Consider the following 19,940-nt stretch of genomic DNA (forward strand, 5'->3'; position numbering starts at 1 on the left):
GATTTCAGATGACTTCAGAAGTCTTCAGGCGACTTCAGTTGGCTCTAGATATCTTCAGATGACTTGGAGAGACTTCAGACGTCTTCATGTGGCTGCAGGTGACTGCCGACGTCTTTAGATGGCTCCAAATGTCTTCTGGTGAGTTCAGGTGACCTTAGACGTCTTCACGCGACTGGAAGTGGCACCTGACCTCTTCCGGTAAGTCAGTTCAGTACCTTTAGGTGACTCTTCCCATTTTCAGGTGATTTCAAGTGACTCAAGGTGGACGAGTGACTCAGGGTGGACAAGTAACTCAGACGTCCTCAGGTGACCACAGGTAGCTCCAGATGTTTTCAGGCCGTTTCTCCTGACTCCAGACACGTTCAGGCGACTCCAGCTGTGACTTCAAGTAACTTTAGGTGACCCCTGACGTCTTCAGGTGGCATTAGGCGACTTCAGGTGACAGCAGATGCCTTCAGGTGATTTCAAGTGACTTTAGGTGAGCTGAGACGTTTTCAGTCGACTTCAAATGGCTCCATAGGTCTTCAGTTGACTTCAGATAACTGCTGACGCCTTCAGATGACTTCAGGTGTCTTGAAGTGACCGCAAGTGACATCAGGTGACCTCAGGCGTCTTCCGGACACTTGGAATGGCTCCAGAAAACCTAAGATGACTTCAAGGCGCTTCAGACGTCTTCATGTGACTGCAGGTGACTCCAGACGCCTTCAGGTGACTTCAATTGGCTGGAGACGTCCTCAGATGCTCCAAATGTCTTCGGGTGATTTCAGGTGGTCTCAGATGTCTTCAGGAGTCTGGAAGTGGCAGCTGACCTCTTCCGGTGAGCTCAGTAGCTTTAGGTGACGCTTCACATTTTCAGGTGACTTCAAGTGACTTCAAGTGACTTCAGGTAAACACAGACGTCCTCAGGTGACTACAGGTAGCTCCAGAAGTTTTCAGGCTGTTTCTCCTGACTCCAGACACGTTCAGGCGACTCCAGCTGTGACTTCGAAGGAACTTTAGGTGCCCCCGACATCTTAAGGTGGCTGTAGGCCACTTCAGGTGACAGCAGATGCTTTAAGGTGATTTCAAGATACTTTAGGTGACCTGAGACGTTTTCCGTCGACTTCAAATGGCTCCAGAGGTCTTCAGTTGACTTCAGAGGTCTGCGGACGTCTTCAGATGACTCCAGGTGTCTTAAAGTGACCGCAAGTTACTTCAGATGATCTCAGACGTCTTCCGAACTCTTGTGATGGCTCCACATGCCCTCAGATGACTTCAACAGGTTCCAGACATCTTCGAGTGACTTTAGATGACTGTGGATGTCTTCAGGTAACTTCAGGTGACTACCGACGTCTTGAGATGACTCCACATGTCTTCGGGTGACTTCAAGTGATTTCACATGACTTCAGACATCCTCAGGCGACTTCAATTGGCTCCAGATGACTTCAAAAGACTTCAGACGTCTTCATGTGACAGCAGGTGACTCCACACGTCTTCATGTGACAGCAGGTGACTCCAGACGTCTTCAGGTGACTTCAGGTGGCTGGTGACATTTTGAGATGGCTCGAATGTCTTCCGGTGACTTCAGGTGACCTCTGACGTCTTCAGGTGACTGGAGGTGACACCTGACCTCTTCAGGTGCGTACAGTACCTTTAGGTTACTCTTCGCATCTTCAGGTGAGTTCAATGAGTTCAGGTCAACACAGACGTCCTAAGGTCAGGTAGCTCCAGACGTTTTCATGCTTTTTCAGGTGACTCCAGACACGTTCAGGCGACTCCAGCTGTGACTTCAAGGAACTTTAGGTGCTCCCTGACATCTTCAGGTGGCTTTAGGCGACTTCAGGTGACAGCAGATGCCTTCAGGTGATTTCAAGTGACTTTAGGTGACCTGAGACGTTTTCCGTCGCTTCAGATGTGTTCGGGTGACTTCAAGTGATTTCAGATGACTTCAGAAGTCTTTAGGCGACTTCAGTTGGCTCTAGATATCTTCAGATGACTTGGAGAGACTTCAGACGTCTTCATGTGGCTGCAGGTGACTCCAGACGTCTTCAGGTGATTTCAGGTGACTGCCGACGTCTTTAGATGGCTCCAAATGTCTTCTGGTGAGTTCAGGTGACCTCAGACGTCTTCAGGCGACTGGAAGTGGCACCTGACCTCCTCCGGTGAGTTCAGTACCATTAGGTGACTCTTCACATTTTCAGGTGACTTCAAGTGACTTCACGCTAACACAGACGTCCTCGGGTGACTACATGTAGCTCCAGACGTTTTCAGGCTGTTTGTCCTGACTCCAGACACGTTCAGGCGACTCCAGCTGTGACTTCGAAGGAACTTTAGGTGCCCCCTGACACCTTAAGGTGGCTCTAGGCGACCTCAGGTGACAGCAGATGCCTTAAGGTGGTTTCAAGTGACTTTAGGTGACCTGAGACGTTTTCCGTCGACTTCAAATGGCTCCAGAGGTCTTCAGTTGACTTCAGATGACTGCGGACGTCTTCAGAGGACTCCAGGTGTCTTAAAGTGACCGCAAGTTACTTCAGGTGATCTCAGACGTCTTCTGAACTCTTGTGATGGCTCCACATGCCCCCAGATGACTTCAACAGGCTTCAGACGTCTTCGGGTGACTTTAGGTATCTCTGGATGTCTTCAGGTAACTTCAGGTGGCTACCGACGTCTTCAGATGACTCCTGATGTCTTCGGGTGACTTCATGTGGCTGCCGGTGACTCCAGACGTCTTCAAGGGTCTCTGATCAGAAGTTGTGGGTTTTCGTACTTGCAGTCGATAGAGCACCCAACAAGTTCTCTCCGTGCGAAAATTCACGCATTAAAACCCCACGGTTTCTCTAAACTCGAATTTTAAAAGTTCGACTTCATCCGAGTGCAGCACGCCTAGCGTCAAACCGAGAAAACATACGTTTATATAGAATATCCACCCCGGCCTACCATCAAAATGACGTCAACATGAGGGCCACTGTCAACACCCACCATTGGCTCAAACGCGTCACATGGTCACACAATATCCTGTCAATTCCCTTTATGAAATGGCATTTATATGTTAATATGTTTTCTTACAGAGTTTCAAAAAGAAAAATATACCCTGCATTTAACACATGCAGTAGGTTCTACGATTGCCGTTTCAATCTGCGTTCTGTTGTCTTGCGTTCCATATGGTTCCGTATCCGGTCAGCTGTAATGGCTGCCATATGACGAGCTCGCGAACTTTTGTGATTCCCGGCTCATCCTGCCTTTTTCGGGTCATTGTATATGGTGTTGGAGTTGTTCGCCATATTATGAACGTTCCACTTATCATTGCGGCGTACTGTTCTTGATCTGCTGCGTAGCAACGAACCGCTACGGCAGTCACCCGCCTCAGCGAAATTCTGTCTGCTGCGTATCAAAGGAGCATCGGGACCTGATGGTGTACTGCAAATGCTGAAGTTGAATTCTTTGAACCTTCATCTGAAGAAACCAAGTGTGCTCTCGTGTGGTTCTGACGGAAAAGCAGTTTCAACAAGGTTAGCACATTTATTTTTCAGTTCTAAGTCTACGCACTCAAAATCATGCAAGTGCATCCGATCATTCTCGTAGCTGTTCTGTAACACGTATGCTTTCTTACGCATCCCACAGAACCCTCCGCTTCATGAACCCAGTTATACTTCATGTGACTCATCTGATGGGTGCTGACTAGGCTATGCCGCTCTGAAGCATTGATATGACGAAAGGTCGTGGGGGCTGCACCTCTGCCTTCGAAAGATGAATCAGTCATTCCACACTGTGCTTACTGGCTTTGTATCGAGTCTGACAAATCGACAGTCCTGAACTGCCTTTTTCAAGGAAGTTTGAAATGTAAGTATGTGTTATATTGGTTTCACATATCCCCACCACATATTGAGTCTGTATATCGCTGTACTTTTGATGCTATAGCACATCTAGCGTACATTATTATTGAACACCTAGTGTGGAAAAATCGACACCAGACACACAATGCCAACAATTGTTTCTGCCTTTTCATCCACTGCTTATTTTTAAGATATTATTATTTTAGTATAATCGTCTGATCTTTAATAGTCACAATTTTCCCATGGTTTTGGCGTGCTATAGCCTGACCTGCTTATGCGCCATTAAAATTGAATCAGCATCATCATCTTTATCTGCCATTATTTAATTGAAGTGTCATGTTTCAGTTGGATACAATGATGTGGCCAGAGATAGTTTTTGCTTTCGTTCCGGAGTTGCTCATTTCAGAAGAATAGTCACTGTGAAGTTTGTTTTCGGAAACATTAAGAGGACTAAAACCAAACGCTTTTCTTTCAGACCATCCCTTATGCACCTGCATTTCAATTAAGATCTGTGTTACAAGAATGACAGACTACTCAACAGCGATGAACATTTGAAGGTGGAAGTGCTGGAACGAAGATGCGTTAATCTGTGTGAAAGGTGCTTTGTATATGTCTGAGTCGTGGGCATAGGTCACAAGCTAAATTCTGTCTTCAGAAGAGGTGTCAACTATGTTCTTTCTATCTACTAACCAGCTCCACTTTTTAGGGTTCCCTGTAAACTAATGAAGCACATCATATGCCAGCACGTTGTTAACCATGTTGAGTCTATCAATTTATTTTTAAATTCCAGCATGGCTTTAGAAAAGGGTATTTAGACAAAATTAACATAATTCAGTCACAGCATTTTAAACTGTCTTGATTTCTGCGTTTCACGTAGATGCAGTATTTTTTTTTTATTTTGTGAGGGCTTTTGACACTGTGCTTTATGCTTGCTTGTTGGCCAAACCAGCCTCATTAAAATTTGATATTGCTACTATTAACTGGATATGCAGTTTCTTGACTAACCGCAACCGTGCCAATAATTCGTGAGGAGACCCTATCATATTGCCACCATGCAGCATTTGTCACGTTACATTTGCATCACATTTTAATCAAGTGTGAAGCAATGCCTTTAGGTGATCGGTCTTGTATAATTACACGCCCCTCCGTTATGTAACACCACATGGTTCTTCAACCTATGACAGATAAAGAAATATATTGCCATTACCCCATAACACCACATCACCCCAAGCAATTGTTAGAGTAGTGGCCCAGGGTATGACGCTTGCCACTAATCATCATTCAAACAAAGTTCATAATGTAGAATTCTTTACTGAAAACACCGACTTAACACAACAATTGAGAACAAAGGGAGTGAACGTTTCGTCGACTCTCCGGGTCTCATCATCGCTACAACAGAGAACAGTCAAAAACAACATCGAAGGAGTCAAATCAGTGGTGTGCATTCCTCTGAACCAAGGTGTTTCATACGCCATTTGAAGGGCACTGTACCCATCAGGCGTTAAGACTGTGCATATGAAGTTAAGTGCATAGACTGTGATGCAACCTACATTGGCGAGACAGATAAACATGGGACAAGACTAAACGAGCACACAAGGGACGTTGCAAAGGCTTCTAATGCTACTCAAACCAGGACCGAATTAGTCTACCATTGTTGGCCTAAGGGACATGTATTTAATTTTGATGGTGCGGTAACCTTTGCACATGACTAGCAATGTGGCCCTAGAAAGTGCTTAGAGTCCTGGTTTATCAGACGTGATGCATCAGCCTGTAATACAAACCGTGGCTCCCTATCGGATGTGTATGGCGCCCTCTTAGATAAGTAGGCTGATGTGCTCGTCTTTGGCCCTTGTTGTAATGATGATGCCACCCGGATAGGGGGGAAAAACGTTTACGTTCTGTTTTTAATCGTTGTGTTAAGCGGTGCTTGCAGTAAAGGCTGCTACATTATGAGGTCGTCACCCGGCATTTGGAATATATTTTCAAATAAAGTGTTGTTTTACAAAGCTCATTACATTGTAGAAATCATTCTTATTGCCTATTGTTTAGGGGATGCCATTCTTGTAGTCACATGAAGCACTGAAGGGCCAATTTCGAAAGTAAAGGCAATCTGATTTATGTTCTTGCCGACATGGCACAGCGGATGCACGAGGTAGCTCCATTTCAAGAGCATGAGACACTCAAAGCAATTAATGTGCTAGCATTAGATATTGTCTACAGCATTACATATTTGCTTTTGCTAGGGCAACTAAGAAGGGTGGGTAGAAAGACAGTTACAAAATGTTTCCACAAAAGACACTTAGATTCATTAGCAATTTCCCACAAGAAAGCTAAAGTTTTTCCAGATTACTAGAACATGGGTACCTGATTGTATATAACAAGAACTCATACACCAGAGGTCAGTGTTACACACACCCTGCTTTCCATCAAAACTGTCAAAAGGCGTGACCCCCTAAACCTGTAAAAAATTCCTGGAGTGTCTTCACTGGGCATTGTCGCTGTTCCTCTCATAAGGTGCTCTCTATGAACCTGACTCCCAGTTCTGGATGCACTGCCTGAGGTAACTCCACTATGCCTTCCCAACATGAATGGTCACAACTTCTATGAGCAGTGTTGTACTTACTGAAAGCAATATGAAATGCTATGCCTTGACAAGTTGTGTTGATATTCTTCTTAAGACCGCCAGAGAGATGTTCCTTGCTCCCTTTATTCCAAACCGCACTATCAAACACAAGCCCACTTGCCACCAAGCCGATGAGTATTGCCTCACCGTCAGGGCAATCAAGGGAATCAATAACTGAGGCTCAGAAAAGCTGTTTTCTATGGGGATCTCACCAAGACATGAGTAGCCCCGAGAAATCACCAGGGTTTCTTTGAATTTCGATGTGTCAGGCTTTTAATTTCCTCCTTCCCCTTTTTTATGTAGTACCTGATTACTTTAGCCTTGTACAGCTGGAGACTGAGGACGTGGAGATGATGTAACGGGTGGAATTAGGCTTTAGGCACAATGAGGCAAAGTGTGACAACATACCTTCTGAGAATGTTTATATACCATTCACACAAAGAGAGGATAGGTATTACAATAGATGTTACATCTTTTTCTGGTGTTGATATTTATTTATTCATGAATATACTTCAAAGGCCCTTGTGGGCATTACATGAGGGGGACAACATGATGATGATGATGATTGGAGTTTTAATGGCGCATTGACAACACAGGTCATAATGAGCCAACACTGTGATTAAAATTAGACTAGTAAAAAGTAGGTGCAAGATTTAAAAAAGGGGAGAAGTAACATCTAAAATACAAGACTAACTCTACACAAGACTTTGGATTCCAATGTGTCTCAAAAGAATAAAAATTCTACTGAAAGGGATAATAGCTACATCGCCAAGCAAGAGCGCTGGAGGAAGAGGCAAAAAACACGCATAAAACTGTGTGAGGTGATGTTGGCGATGGATTTCGTGGTGTGGGCAGGTGATAAGAATGTGGATGGCAGAGAGGAGTTCACCACAGTTTTCACACAGTGGCGGCTCTTCTCCACAGAGTAAAAATTTGTGCGTGAGAAAAGTGTGGCCTATCCGCAACCTTGTTCTCAGAACACTCAAGAGACGATTTTCCTGTAGGTCTCCATAACTTTGGATGTGTTGTTTAATCAAGTGTAACTTGTTTTGTGTCTAAGTGTTCCAGAAACTCTGCCATTTTGTCTACAGTGATTTCCTAAGTACTGACCTAATATCTTGCATGGGCATCTTGAAAGGACTGACGTCTTTCGAAGCTGCCGCAGCAGCAGCGCGGTCAACAACCTCATTGCCTTGTATGCCTGTGTGACTAGGCACCCAGCATAAAATAACTGAATATCCCCTCTTTTGTGCCATACTCACTAAGGACTGTGCACGCTGAATCTGAAAATTCTTTGGTTTGCGTGTGCTGCAGATAGCATTTACAGAACTTAAAGAGTCCGTATATATAACTGCAGACTGATGCAGCCTTGAAGAATGTGCGTAAATGCAGGGATGATAGCATAAATCTCTGCGGTAAGGATAGATGCTATATTGTTTAGACGATGTGACCTCACACATGTGCCAGAAATCATGGCACAGGTCACACCTGCACTAGACTTTGATCCGTCCGTGTAAATTTGGTGTGAGTCCCAAAACTTTCCCTTAGGTGTTCAAATTCTTGCTGTAGTACTTGTGTAGAGGTGCTGTGTTTGTTGTATTTAGTCAAAGTGGTATCATACCTTGGAGGTGGTTCCCAAGGTGGGACCATCTTATCATATTCTGCAACTTGGCAATTATAGGAAGAGAAATTGTGATCCCCAATATCCCGTTCAATTCTCATTGAAAGAGGGGGGACTACTGAAGGCCTGTTAATAAACAGCTGTTTGAAACGTGTTCTTTTAACACAAGTCAGCGCAGGGTGTTATGCATAACTCCTTATTCTTAGAGCATATGACACCCCAAGATAAAACCGTCTTCTAGTCAAGGAATATTCATGCGATTCCACATACAGACTTTCAACTGGAGATGTTAGGAACGCACCAAGGATAACCCTGAGCCCTTGGTGATGAACAGGGTCCAGGGCTTTGAATACAGATTGGCGGGCTGAGCCGTAGACGATAGACCCATAATCTATCTTGGAGCGAATGCAGGCACTATATACCCGACGGAGTGTCTCCTGGTCTGCACCCCAAGATCTGTGAGAGAGGATTTTCAGTAGATTCAGTGACTTCACACATTTTGCCTTCAGGTTTTGAATATGGGGCTTGAAAGTGAGCTTTGAATCGAACGTAATGCCAAGAAATTTGCATTCTGATTTCACAAGAATGTCTTGTTCATTAAGTTGCAGCGCAGGAGACGGAACCACTCCTCTGATTCTCGAGAAATGAACACAGATTGTTTTTTTTTTATAGAGAATTTAAACCCGTTATGTGAGGACCATTTTGCCATTTTATTTATACAGAGTTGCATCTGTCGTTCACATCTGGGTAAGCTCGCAGAACAACAAGATATCTGGATGTCATCCACATACAAGGAAAAAGACATAGAGGGTGGGATGACACTGGCTATAGAATTGATTTTGATGAGGAATAATGTGACGCTCAGAGCAGATCCCTGCGGGACACCATTCTCCTGCACGAACAAATGGGATAAGGTAGTTCCCAGCTGAACTCTGAATGTTCTGTGTTGAAGGAAATCAGCAATACATTTAAAGAGACGACCGCGTATACCGAACGAATGAAGATCCTGTAGTATGCCATATCGCCACGCAGTGCCGTATGCTTTCTCCAAGTCAAAGAAAACTGACAAGCAGTGTTGCCTCCTGACAAAAGCTTTACGGATGGTTGTTTCTAGACGAACGAGGTGATCCATTGTGGAGCACCCCACTCGAAAACCACACTGAAATTCTGATAGGCACTTATTCATTTCAAGAAAATAAACCAGTCGGTTATTCACCATTCGCTCAAAGGTTTTGCCTATGCAGCTTGTCAGAGCAATAGGACGATAACTGGCAGGACAAGAGGCTTCCTTTCCGGGTTTCAGGAAGGGGATTATGGTGGCAATTTTTCATGCAGATGGTAGTGTCCCCTGTATTCAAACATGGTTGAAGAACTGAAGCAAACATTTTTTTGATATGTTCTCTCACATATTTATAGGAGGCGTACTCCTTTCGAGTTACAACTGTGTCCAGCATAATTGTCACAAAAGAGGCGTACGCCTCCTGTTTTCAACGAATCAGGGGAAGCAACGATGTCATTCGAGATGATGGTTCGTTAGGAGGTAAAGTTACTGCCACTCTATTTAATGCATTAGGTTCGCCTTGTGGCTAGGATACAACCAACGGGATAGAATGGGAAAGAGATAAACCAACAGCCATATTTGAAGCGACCTGGATGGCGCCATGTTGACCTCACCTTGCCTGGTTTGCATATGGCGGATATAGAGACCCATGCGGTCAGCGTCTTTGACTGCGTGCTCTTAGAAATTCGGTGGAATTTATTGGATGTACATTAGTATACATATCTGTACCATGTGTTTAATGTATCGCACCTGATCAAGGACGGTTCCGTCCGAAAGCTTGTTTTCCAGTAAAATAAATGTTCAATCTCCTTAAATACTTATTTGCCGCCAATAATCTAAGGAACCGTCTTTGTAACGAATTCAGTTGGTTGTTTTCGTGCAGAAAACGTTGCACTGGCTCGAGTGTGCATGTTCCACGACTGCTTCAACCCAACGTGCGTCGCTCGTTTCATTGGCGCTTGGGTTCGCTCTTCGTTCCTATTTCGCCTTGACCGAAGGAGTGCGAGAGGTCTCCTGAAGCTCCAGAGTTCATGGGGAAACGCCGGGCGGTTGCGCGCTCTACGTATCTCTATCTCGTTTGGGGGGACCATATTTACTAGAACAAAGGAAAAAAGAAAGGGGAAAGATCAGCGAAACGGGACGCCGGCTTGCTATTCCACAAAGAAAAGGAAGGAGAAAGAAATACAAGAATAAAATAAATGAAAAAGACAATAAAATAATTAGGGAATAAAGGACGGACTAACAAACGATGAAAGAAGGATGATATAGTTTAAAGAGAAAGATGGCAAAAAGCATGACTAACAAATGGTGAAGGAAGGATGAGATGGATTACAGAAGATGCCTTAAGCAAAACATCAGGTTAATGCGTTGAGGGTGAGAGCGCGGCACTGAAGAATGAGACAGACATCTCGTTGGGTATAACAAGTTCAAGTAACTGAACGGGAACAGCCATTCCCGCTTGCATGTGTTTTCTTTTTCTTTTTTCCGGTGGTTTCTAATTCAGCATCAGTTTTGGCTATAATTGTTCATGCACTGCAATCGAAAAGCTTGTGACATTGCGAACAGCCGGTGCGGGTCGCCAAGCGATCTTCTATTATTTCGATGGGTCGCTGGGTAACAGATTTCAGGAAACACCATCGTACGGGATAACGTGGTGGTTCTGCGCTATCCCCGAAGCTCTCTTTATCTTTCACGCGTGTGCAAAACCACAAACGCTCTCCCTTATACGTACGGGAAAGGGATAGCGTACAGTGCGCTAAAACTCAGTAATAGCTTTGAGACTTTTCATACCTTCAGCATGGCTGCTTCTTCAACAAATGCTGGCGAGGCGTGTTAGACAGGAAAGGTAATCCGTTCGTTTACTGTCATCCGTATTTGTCCTTCTTGCAGCTGGTCATGTAGAGTTTGATGCAAGTGGGCAAACTTGTCACCTTGTTTGCTCCCCTTCACCTTTTATTTCGTGTCGCGCGTTCAGAATACAGTGGGCGGCAACTACTCTGATCCTGCATCCTAACAAGAAAACTAGTAATTGTACTCATTTTGGAGACTAAATGCATTGCCACAAAAATAGTTCATTTCGGGAGTAAGTGCAAGGGAGTTAATGAATGTCACATAGTGTCACTCTTTTCTAAGAGTCGCAGGTACATAATTCATGCCCATAAATGAAAATATCTGAAATCAAACCGTCAACAGGGATATATCGAGTGATATAAAATCTTGCGACATACATAGAGCACAATTTGCGAAGAAAGAAGCGCTAACTGTTTCTTACTCTGTAGAAAATTGCTAAAGTTGGCTGAGTTACACAGCCTTATACCATCAAATTCACAAAGAGCACACATTTACGTAGACTGTTGCATTCGCAAGAACATTTACGAAACTCATTGAAAATTTGCAGTGCTGGGGAGTAAACATCGGGGATAGGGAACTAAAATGGGGAGCAATTGCAGTCTGGGGGCTAGAAGCTGCGATTACCGGCATTTGCTCCTCTTTTCTTAGAGCGTTGCTGTTGGATCACATTGCACAACAACTTTAAGGGACTTCTAATTTACAATTTTCTCCTTGATCGTTGATGGCAGAGATGCTCCCAATACGCAACCGACGTGCCACGTTCGGAAGAAGACCGTTTATATAAAGTACTCGGGAATCGCGATAAAACTATTATTATCATCAAAATCATCAAAATTATCATCAAAACGTGCACCTTCGGACTCGTACCTGGCCTTGTTACACGGGTAATCATCAACGGTCGTTGAAACCAATGGCTGTTCAACATGGGGTAGCCGTACCCTGCCACGTGCTAACTTATCAACTAACATTGAATCCAATGTTTCCTCACAGGTTCACAGGTTATACGATTGATGGCGCTAGGAGCAAGTTCAGTGGCCATTGCTTTCAATGATCATTGAACACTGTCCGTGTGACAGTGGAAGGGTTGTAAAAAATTAAATAAATCTGATGAATTTGGTTTAAATCGGGTTTATTTGACTTTAAGCAGACCTTTAAGTCAGGGAACGGCGAGGGTTATGGTAAGAGAAACGGAGACGGTATATCACCGAAATTGGAGATGGCGACGATACTGAAGACAGGAACGCACACCACGGTACTCCACTACCGGAAACGGAGACGAAAATAATCGTGCGGTATCGAATACGGGTAATGGCTATTGCTGTTGCGAAATGACATGAGCGGCTTTTCATGTTATTTTGCTTTTTTTTCCTTATTCACAGTAATATATGCTCTCAATTACGCACAAGAGTATGGGAATCACAATATGGGATCCTCACAATGCCCGCCCCAGTCCGCGTAAGTGATGACATCAACGCACGTGACCTACACAACATATTCCACGACCATAGCCCGTGCATGGGAACCTGTTTTTATTTTCTTCTTTTATATTTTTAGCGTGGTTATGTCAGTAGCGTTCACTACTGAGAGCGTGTGCCTATGTATGCGACAGTAGAAGGAAGTCTGGTCGCGCCCAACTTAAGTTGCTGGACTCCAAGTTTGAGCACAACACTCTATACGAGATGAAGACGTGTTTCTCTAGATTAAAAAAAAAAGCCCCATGGGATGTACGGGTCCCACCGATGCGAAATTACTTGTGTGGTGTGTGCACGTGACATCGAAGCAGCATTTTCGCAAAACGGGATGCTGCCAGAGCTGAAACGGCAGCCAGCCTTACATCCGTTACGGTTACTCCCGCAGCCAGCCGTTACAGTACCAGAAAGAGTACTACAAACCTAACGGAAACGAAAGACTGGTATCAGAAACAGATAACGGAAATGAAAATATTGGAAATGGAAACGGTAACGAGAATATGCCCGTTAAAGGGAGACCCCGCAAAAAGTAATATAACAGAATAAAAACGTGTTGAGATAGCAGTGCGACTTCAATCCGTGCCGTATGATATTCCAGTGAATACAATTTCTCATCCCCAAGTAGCGCAGATAATTAGAAAAGGAATAATTTCTTTTGAGTGATTATGCTCTCCTCCACGGAAACGCAACCCAACAACACTATAGGCTTCACCTCGCCGGTATTCCTCATGTACGGCCTTCAGTACGTTTTGCTTTTAGCGGTGGCGAATATTTTAGAACGAAATGGAAGTAGCGTATGACTGGTCATCCATGTCGCACGAAGAAGTCACAAAATGCGTGCCCGAAAAGCAACCGGTGGGCAATATCAGACTACTGGTGACGTCATGCACGGTACAAGACGTAGGAGAGGGAAGCTTCCCAGCTCTTTTGGCAACTAACGATACCCCGACTGTCAAATCAACTTTATTCAAAATTTCGGAAGAATGTGTCGAACTTATTTACGTAGCCATTATAATACTTTTCGAGTGTCCCATAGTATGGCTTTGAAACTTGGAATGCAGGTTGATATCGTGCAGCTGAGCGTCGTTTGCATTTATCTGTGATGACATTTGCTGATGTGTCGCAATCCATTTATGAGGTGCACAATAACATTGCTGAGACGCTCACAAACCTAATTGCGGTGTTTTTGCATGTTTCATAACAATGCACCAACACAACCGACATAGTGGCTTACAGAAAAATAGGTTGAGAGTGGTTACGATCAGCACATTTGTACACTTGGGGAGGTTGCAGGTAAATTAGAATGAGGGCTTCATTTGTAAGTTAGGATTATTAACGGCAGCGGACAGAGGAAAAAAGTTGTTCCAGTCGTGAAACTAAGATTCCAGAAATGTTTCCCGGTGAAGATCCCATATTTATTAAAATGAACAATTAAAATTATATATATATTATTATAAAATATTATATAATATTATATAAAAATATAATAATAAAATATTATATAAAATTAATATAAAATTATATATATATAAATATTTATCAAAATTAACAAAGCAGAAAAACAGTGGTGGAGTGTATGCATCCCACATTTATGCCGTTCTCTCAGCGTACCTTGTGCTTTCTGCGGATATTATTCAGCAAAACTTTTTTTCGTCCACGCTGCTGCTAAATGCGGATGGCTGTTCTGCATTGTTGCAAATAGAGGCACACAACGCAAAAGGTTTATCGTATTGCTAGCCTCCGGTTTCATGTATGTAATGGTCACGGCACATTTCGTTGTTAACTGCTGCTAAGTATATAATGGGCTGCTCATGTTTGCAGATGGAGCACAATTAGATGACGTAAAAGGCCGCGTCTTGAGGCTCCGGCGCCACACGACACATGGCTAGAGGAAGGGATGTGATCTTTATTTATTTTTTCGTTTTGGCATTTGTGGTGGCGCTTCTCTGCTTGAAAGATGTTTCATAAAAAACTGAGTAGTGCTACAGGTTATTTATTGGCTTCCTGCTTATTTTGTTCATGTCAGAAATTTCTTCAAGCAGAGGGTAGTTGCTGGAGGGCTTATCAGAAAGCCGTATATGCACAAATAACATATGGAATGGTACCGCAAATGTTGCTATCAATACCCAACCTTGTGTTCCCAGGATCTCACATGTAGGTTGGTCACCGGTGCATTGGAGTACCTCACAAACTCGTCTCGGAGCGCCTCCCACGCTGATAACGCAGCTGTCAACCACCATCTGACACCGTTCAAGGTTACCTTGATAATTTGCGTTTTCTCACAGATCTGATGTTCATTATGCCTGGGCCATACAAAACCGCGGGTGATTGGCTGCGTGCACAGCACAGCTGCTAATGTAGTGACTCTTGGATTACTCTACACTCATGTTTCCCAAGGTTGTGTGTGTTTTGCGCAATACTGTATCGCCTTTTTCGCTTGCCTGTACAACACGAATGTGGATTTTTTTTTCAGCTGCAATTCTCCGTTTTGTTGTGTCTGTTGAGCTGAACAAAAATAAGTCAATTGTTCTCACTGGCTGGCTCTCTGCACACTTTTATGCATTATTTCTCATTCGAAAATAGTTTTTCATTCTACATATATTTGGTAAAGCGACCATGGCTTCTTGTCACATCAGAATCACACTTGGGCACAATGTGTCAGCATGTGGCCTTTCAAGTGTTCGCAACATCAGGGCTGTTACAAGCGCTCAGGATAGACTTCTATTTTTGTAAGAGACCTACGTGCAAGATTTCCTTTTCTGTTGGTGCATTTTGGTACATTGGTGTTTTGCGTAAATGTCTGACAATTTCCGCACAATCTACAGGGAGTTTATTTTTATTCGCATCATGGCAGCGCTAATTTGGCAGGCGGGCTATGTTAATTTTCCCTAAATAACCCATCCGTAGTTACAAACATTTCCGACATTTCCTGACGTACGTGTTTGTAACTACGGATCGATTAATTTGGAAAAATTCACATAACCCACCTGCCAAATGAGCGCTACTCTGTTGCGAATAAAAATAAACATCCTGTATAAAATGCCACATGTTGGCGTAACCTTTACGGGCAGGTGCTGGATTGAAGGCCGGAACATCTAAATAGTGTGCGTCTTTTTAACCTTTATAAAAGATACTGCTCAGAGGGTACTTGGTAACTTCTGAAATAGAGGGTAAAATATTGCGATTTTTTACCCTTTACTAAAGGATACCGAATTAAGAGTGTACTTCGAAAATAGCCGTCAAAAAACGATCAACTTATTGACCTTTAAAGGGACAGTCGCATCGACCACAGATCGATTCCGAAACCACAGTGAAATGAGATTCCCCGTCCTTCACTGACCATGACTCCGAAAGTCCCGTTCCGATCGACGGAATACTTTTTGCATAATTCGTGTATAAGCGGCGCTACAGCAGACGACGGAAGCGGGCGTCAAGCGGAACTCCCTGCTGAGAATCTTTAGCAACGTCACATGGAATCTGACCAATAAGAACGCGGCGAGCCAGAGGAGTCCCCGCGGCTTGCAGCTTGCATGAGCAAGGTCAGGGAGACGAAGGCGAAGGCACATACGGAGATGGCGGACTCGGAACGCGGAAGTGGCGAATCGTGCTGTTCAAATGCCTTTAGTAATGGCTCCCGTGACGAATATACATGTTTGATGACGGCCCATATTCGACGGATCCGCTTATTCTGCAAGTCGCTGGTGATGTACGTGCCGCAGCTGCGTTAGCGCAACAGAACGAGCCTCAGGACCACTGCTTTAGGTACGTTCATGATCGGAGTGCTCAATACTTAATCCCGTGACATTCACACTACGACGCAGGAAACAATCCAAGTGTTTGTGCGGCGTCTGTATTCCTCAGGAACTGGATGAGTACCTATATGCTGCAGTGCTGGTGAAGTGGTAGAGTTGTGCAATGACGGCACGCACCACACGCACGCATCACACTTTGTTCCCAGCTCCCTGTCATCGGCCAGAACTTCTAGTGGTGTATCTACCGCAGTATTGCAGCGACGATCACAGTCTTCGCCTACTGTGCCCACGATAGATAGGCACGTCGAGCAATCCCTATTTTCGTAGTTGTCGTCGTTGTTTGCACACACGACAAATGCCCCATGAAAGTTACGAAGGCTCTAACCAACTGTGCAACTCAAGGGCCGGGTTAGAATTAGAATGATTGTCAGGAAATTAACTATGCTACGTGTTTAGGAAAGTGTCCTATCTTTTTACAGCTACGTCAGGTTCACTGCTTATTGTGTGTTTACAAGCTGAGTTTGGAGATTCCTTGGACCGAAAAACAGACGACAGATACCTGGGTGTGTCGTCCGCATGATTCGCCAACGTTTTTCCATCCTGGCCCTATCAGGACTATCATCTTTAGTGTGCCTCATTTCCTGTGCACACCTACACCATAATAGACTTGCGTAGTTTCCAATTGAGAAGTGTGAAACAGAATCTGTGTTACCACAGTAATCCCGAGAAGTGCAAAGGAATAGGCAGGAGCAATAAACTACCTGGCCATAAGTGACAGTTATACTTTTAATGATAGTGTAATGCTTCTTATCGTTGGCAGTATTATAGCATGTGAGGAATATAACACGTCAAATAATTTCAGGTAACGTTTCATAACTCACTAATGGTACAGTTACACCTCATTATCATAGTAAGTGATACATCTGTCTGGGAATGTCCAAAATTTTTCATTCCCACGGAAGATTGTTCTGCCTTGATACAGCAAAACAAATTTTGATACCTGCCATTGATCCAATTTTTTAGCACCACTGTCTTGAAAACAGCTTTCAAGACTGTAACTTCAGAGATCCTTGGCAGAGCATTACCTTTTGTCTATGTATTATAATAATTATTATAATGACAGGCAATAAGTTACGCAAATGTGAATAAATCTTTGTGTTGACTGAGTGTTGTCCATTCAAGAGCCATTGCACAAGTCCACATCCAACTCTTCACGCACAGATATTTATTATTTGCTATGCACAGACAGTTATCAGCGTGCACCACACTGGCAATGTCCCTTGGGATCTAAAGCGGGGACCCACAAAAATAAAAAGAACAGTTTTGTAAGTACTTCAATTGCAATGAAAACGGGACGATTGGACAGTAAATTGGACGGTTTCATTATAACAGTAGTACACAGGAAAAAAACTCGGGGTGTTGGGGGGATCTGGATCGATCTCTGGGCATAACCAAGTGTAAAATTTTAGAAGGGTTAGTACATCCTGAAATGGCCCTCATGCCTCAGACCCTACTACTCGATTAATGCACCTCCCTTTTACAGTAAGAGGCCTCTTACTATCTACGGCATATGCTATCAAAGCTCACAGGACAGCAAATTTGGCCAATGCTTATGTGACAGTGCCTCGTAGAACATGCAGGTTTTCTGTTGAATTGACACTACATCTCTGGTAGCCCCTTTAATGTCTGGAGGTAGGTGCATCATTTTACATTTAACCAGCAGTAATGTATAGCATTGCAAAAAAGGAAACAAGGGCTTAATCTCAACGCTGCATCAGCATCATTCATCATCTCACAATAGCGTTGTTGTTGTCAGCCTCTGCACAAAGATTTGGGTGGACCTGAAACGGACCTTTTTTTTTTCTTTTCATTTCCTGCTGTCAAGTTATTTTGTCTTGGCATGTAGCTGTGAAATGTCAGTAGAAGCCATGAAGTCATTCCCTTTACTTCTTGAACTTGGATGAAGAAAGCACTGTTCTGGAAGATCCTAATTTGTCAGAGGCGACGTAAAGGCATTAGTGTAAAAACCAGGTCTCTCAGCAAAATTGCCGTGCACACACGTACATTGTTTGATGCGGTTTCATGGATGGATGGGACTTGATCAGCAGCACCTGGTCCTTCTATAACAAAGAACGTCAAAAGTGCACCTCAAGTTGGCTACGACAACCACAAAAACCGCCGCCCTACAGCACACAAACAGTTCACAAACAGAGAGATAAAAGGTAACTGGGAAGTGGGTTATGGCGCTTATGTTACAGACAGAGGTACTGTTTGTATAGTGCCTGTTTCTAACACCAGCACACAAACAGCGTCAGTCCTTCCTTTTAGTGATCGGGGTTCATAGTTTGCGAATTGTTCTGTGTTCAAAAATTGTAACCACATTATATGTATTTAAGTAATATACGTACCACTTGCGCTTGACCCTGTCGAACTGCCTGCAGCTGTAATACACATGAAAACCAATCATGTCTACCACATTCCACAAAAGTCACAGGTTCAGTAACAGTGAAAGTTTCATGATAACGCGTCCGACAACGAGAAAAGTCAATCACGTTCATATGAATGACATCACTTGAACTTGTTTATTGTATTTTATTTATCTAGTTATTAATCATAGGTTAGGGGATACCTTACGTTGTACCGATTTCGTCTTTTGCTGCTAAGTTACTCACGCGCAAGAGTGACAGACCCGATTGGGAAACTACATAGATATTGTGACTTACTGTCGAAGTTGCTGGCTCGCTTTGTTCGTGGAACACTGTCGGAACGGCGTCAAGTTTCAATTCGTTCCTTTTTTGTGTCAATCCAAGTTGCACTTCCATGATGTTCTCATCCAGGTACACATTATCGGTGAAACGCGAGGAGCATAAACGGACAGCATGAACACTCCTTGCTTCATCTGGATACCCGCTAGTGATGTAGCTGCTTCCAACTTTCGCTTCGTCTGTGGTCTGGCTGTAGCTGTATCCTTGGCGTGCGAAATCAAACATCGAGGTTTTCGAAGGAAGTTTTCGTGGAGTCGGAAACGCTGCGTCGGTTTCCAAACGACATCCCACGCGAAGGATGCAAGCGTAGCGATAGTATCCGAGTCACTAGAAAGTGTCACATGTGAATACGGGCGACGTGCCGGAAAAAAACAAAGCAGCCCCAGACTTGGCGGCAGACGACAGCGTCCTTCACAGCGGATTAGCCAGATTCGACCTTGCGTCACGCGATGTTGTTGGCGCTGGCGCTTTCGAGGATCAAAACGAAACCGGATCTTTTAAATTCGATTCCTCATCACCCGGTCCGTTTTGGAAGGAGAAAATTTGGCAAATAGCTCGGTGGTAGTGTACCGAACACATTGGTATTGGATTCGTAACCACGGTTCCGGATGCGACAGTCCCTTTAAGCGCCAACAGCAGGGGGCGTTTCTCCAGCGTTTATCGAGCGTCCTTACGCGGCAGCCAGAGTTTCCTTCCCAGAGAGATTACGGAAACATTTGCATGAGATGGCGTCCATCCGCCGTTGTAGAAACGCAGCAATGCGTGAGCTTCGAGCGTTTCTTTTTTTTTTTCTTCTTTTGCGAGGGTCATTTGTCGCTGAGAAAAGCGCGACGCTCTGCCGCTCGCAAAACGCCTCATGCGGTTGGCGCTTTGCTATCCGTCACGATCGCAAAGTGGAAGCTCATCGCGCACAGAATAAAGGCAAAAAAAAAAGATCGGTTTTTCACGCTGACTATTCGTTTTTTTTTATCAGTGCGTAGTGGACGA

At 44.0% G+C, this 19,940-nt stretch overlaps 1 protein-coding gene and 1 long non-coding RNA gene across 2 annotated transcripts in view; both read right to left on the reverse strand.

The window, feature by feature from the left end:
* Nucleotides 1-19,940, reverse strand: part of LOC135372362 (uncharacterized) — a 218,150-nt gene that overhangs the window by 88,835 nt on the left and 109,375 nt on the right. The gene's annotated exons all lie outside the window — the stretch shown is intronic.
* On the reverse strand, nt 18,272-19,034 carry LOC135372350 (uncharacterized). The gene is made up of 3 exons (XR_010415963.1): nt 18,912-19,034; nt 18,597-18,629; nt 18,272-18,308 (listed from the first exon to the last, which is right to left on the reverse strand). It is a non-coding gene; the product is annotated as an uncharacterized LOC135372350 (long non-coding RNA).

Source organism: Ornithodoros turicata, chromosome 1, assembly GCF_037126465.1.
Source record: "Ornithodoros turicata isolate Travis chromosome 1, ASM3712646v1, whole genome shotgun sequence".
Lineage (NCBI taxonomy): Eukaryota > Metazoa > Arthropoda > Arachnida > Ixodida > Argasidae > Ornithodoros > Ornithodoros turicata.